The sequence below is a fragment of the Suricata suricatta genome, chromosome 17, assembly GCF_006229205.1.
Source record: "Suricata suricatta isolate VVHF042 chromosome 17, meerkat_22Aug2017_6uvM2_HiC, whole genome shotgun sequence".
Classification (NCBI taxonomy): Eukaryota; Metazoa; Chordata; class Mammalia; order Carnivora; family Herpestidae; genus Suricata; species Suricata suricatta.
Genome location: NC_043716.1, coordinates 8,546,573 through 8,550,165, shown reverse-complemented (window position 1 = coordinate 8,550,165; position 3,593 = coordinate 8,546,573). Strand labels below are relative to the sequence as shown.

Sequence of the window (3,593 nt, the reverse complement as noted above, 5' to 3'; positions counted from 1 at the left end):
AGTAAACGCCCCCAATGGTTCCTGCCCACTTTCCCCGGGGCTGCCAACGTTAGCCTATCTTTTTTGGTCCGTGCGAGGAATCGTCTCCGAGCGCAGAACACGCGGGAGTCCGAAAGGTCACTGCAGGGGCTTCTCAGAGTACCCCGCGCGGGGCAGGGAGGGACTACATTTCCCAGAAGCCTCCGCACACACGTCCGCTTCCGGCTCCTTTGTCTGGGCCGGCTCTGCTCGCGGGGCTCTGTCTCTGCATTGCTCCCTTAAAGTAACCTGCTCGGTATCTGGACCGGGGAGGAGCAGACGCTGGACAGGGGTGTGTGTCCAGAAGTGTGTTGTCAGGCTTGGGGGTCTGGCCGCGTCCCACTGGGGTTCTCCCAGGGCCTGCTGACCTGACCATAATCCCTTCTGCTGGAGCTGGGGTGCTGTCTGGGCTCAGTCACCTTGACCTCGCCCCACCGCCCTGGCTTTTGTGTGTCCGTGATGGTGGTGTGTACGTGTGGTTGACGTCTGAGATCCCTTGGGTCTTTTGTTTGGAAACGGGCTGCGCGCCCGCCTAGCCTGCAGCGCCTGGCTGGAAGGTGAGGCAGGTGGGGCCTAAGGCTCTTTGTGCTCCCAGGTTGGAGACCAGTGCGCGTCTGCCCTTGTGGAACCATTGTATAGACTCAGCGTTGACGTGGGAGACGTGGATGCAAGGGATCTGTTTGTCTACAGCTCGAGAAAGCGGTTATTGCTTAGTAATATAACCGTAAGCAAATGAATGAATGTTACATCCCCCGTTCCTTATCTGTCAAGCGAAGTTTATTGTTCCTACCTTTTAAGTGGTGATTGTGAGGGTTAAATGGAAATTTGATATGAAACAGTTGACACAGCGCCAGGCACTAAGTAAGGGCTGGATCAGCAGGAGCCGTCATTAATTGTAGGTATCTCCCTCCCCACTTGTACATAAAAAGAAACAAATCCAGGGAGGAAAAGTTACTTGTCCTGGGCCCCCGAGCCAGCTGGTACATGGTAGAAATGAGAACCCAGGTGCTCTCACTCCCAGCAGGACACTTGCTTTACTAAGCCAGTGAAGGTTATATTGAGATTCTCCTGAGAACAGGGTTTCCTGAAGCCTGAGTGACCACTGAACTTCTTGGCTTTAGTCTTAGCTCAAAATAGACAGCTTCGGACTCCCTGATTACTGTAAGGAGTAGGGTCTCAGAGCATGAAAAAAGAAATACAATGAGAAAGAAGGATTCAATCCAGAATCTCTTGCTAGAGTTTCTGAGAGACGCGGCGGATCTGGGTTAGGTTGCTATCCCCAAATGGTGGGGCGGAGGCTTGGTTCTGGAGGAGCAGACCCGCAAACTCCAGAACAGAGGTAAGAAATATAAGGGAAAGAGGCTTCCGCTGTTAGCTGGGCACCCACACTGCGTGCACAAAACCTCATTTTGGTTTTCCTTTACAGCAGCCTTGTAAAATGTGTTTGGGCAGCTCTGAGACGCGTCATCCACTGCCTCATTTGTAAAAAAGTATGGAAAGCATCGGTACATGGTGAGTGCTCCGTAAGTAGTAGTAACATCGTTCCCTTTTTACTTGAAGCCCCAAGAAGTAAGACATCTCACACTCCATACTCTTTGTTATACTAGATACCTCTCCAAAGGATGAGAGGGGGCATGTCAGACTCCTTGGTTGGAGAGAAGGAAATTGGGCATGGAGAAGTTGATGAATTGATACGGCATTCTAGCGCCTTGGGGAGCTCAGGTGCGGGGGTGGGGTGCATCTGCAGGGTCTACTGCCCCCTTCTGGTGGGACTGAGAACTGCTCCTGACTTCCTTTCAATCTCCCTTAAGAAGTATTCTCTCTTAAGGAGGGAGGTACAAAGGGAAGACCCAGGTTAGAAAGGGCTTCCACAGTCTGTCTGAAGTCAGCTTTTCCCAAACATCCTGCCTGCAGCGCCTCTAGTTTCCCAAGGCCCTGAAACTTATGTGCTCCTGTCTCGATCCTACCTTTCACCAGTTGCCAGCGTTCAGTACCGGAAGGGGACAGCCATCTTGTGGGGAAGTGGGGGCTTGGGGTGTAACCACATACATTGATTATGCCTTATGTTTTCATAAAACAAAGGCTGGAAAATAAATCCCATAAAATTTTGGTTAGTGGTGATAGCAGAAAATAGTAAGAATAAGAATGAACTGACAATGACCTTTACTGAACGCTTTCTGATTTGGACCCCTTATAAACAGTAACGTACAGTGCTCCGCGGGGATACCGTTATTATTCCCATTTCTCAAATGAGGAAACTAGAAAAAAGCTGCCTGTCGCCCTGCCGAGCCCAGGATTTAAAAACAGGCAGGCGGCCTTCAGAGCCAGTGTTCTGGTGAGAAAACATTGTAGGGGGCATAATTTTTTTAAAATCGTGAAACTCTACTGGTTTTGATAAAGGCTTGAAATTCCACTTTCTTCCCCAAACAAATCCACAAGGGGCTTTAAGTTATTGCTTTTTTGATGGTGGCGGAGGGTGAGAGTTAAATAATAAACTCTAGAGTATTAGGACAACCGATTTACATATGGAATAAAATAAATGGTATATAACCCTCCCACCCAGAGACAAGCTCAAAGAAGTGTGCAAAGTTAATATTTCTGCCTTTCTTCCAGTAGGCAAAAAATCAAAATGGGAAAGGCATTCGCAAGAAGGAGGTTGCCCGATGGGTAGGGGGTCAGACAAAGGAGTTGGGGGGATCATTAATTCATTACCAACACTTTGGGCCTATTGCCATCTGGCATCCTATGTTGCGTGCTTGGGATGCCAGGGAGGACGAGGTGACGGATGACAATTTAGTGGATCGCGTGTGCAATGGAAGGGACCTAGGATGGCTGCAGACTTAATGGGGGCCTGGGAGACTCATGATCTGGTAGCTGATGCTTCCTGTGCCCTTGACCTCCAGGTTGGGTACTGTCGCCTTTTTCCTCTGTGGCTCCTTTTTCTTGTTCTGTGAAGTTGGAAAGTTTCTCTATTTATGAATAAAGGAGACAGAAAGTTCTGTAAGCTTCCTGCCAGCTCCAGTAGTATGTGCTTCTTTCCGTGTGTGTCACAGGGATCTTCATCCTCAGGGCACCGGCCCGGGCATATCCTGAACCCAGTTAATGATGATATCTTTCCCTAAGTTTACATTCAGTCTGCTCTCTAAGGTTATCTTGGAAGCCTCATTATGTTGGTATCTGCCGGAATCCTTCAAACGATGTGACAGCCAAGGTCAGAGGCACTTTTTGTCATAAGAGGCTATTTGTAAAATAATAGGTCTAAGGTATAAATTAATAAACTGGATTCTGGGGCACCTGGGTGGCTCAGTTCATTAAGTGTCCAACTCTTGGTTTTGGCTCAGGTCATGATCTCACGGTCTGTGGGTTCAAGTCCCTTGTCCGGCTCCTCACCGTCAGTGTGGAGCCCGCTTGGGACTCGCTCTCGCTCTCTCTCTCTCTCTCAAAATAAGTGAATAAAGTTAAAAAAAAAACCCATATTACTTTATTACTCTTTCCTTCCAGTTCTGCCATCTTGGGACGCTGGCCTTTTCTAACAGGGGTGTCTTGAGGAGGAGAACATGGCTGCTGTTCGAACG

At 48.9% G+C, this 3,593-nt stretch overlaps 1 long non-coding RNA gene across 1 annotated transcript; it reads left to right on the top strand.

Annotated features, from left to right (window-relative positions):
- The first annotated feature begins 1,175 nt into the window (after positions 1-1,175).
- Positions 1,176-3,593, top strand: LOC115282310. Its single transcript, XR_003904590.1, has 3 exons — positions 1,176-1,357; positions 1,445-1,530; positions 3,520-3,593. It is a non-coding gene; the product is annotated as an uncharacterized LOC115282310 (long non-coding RNA).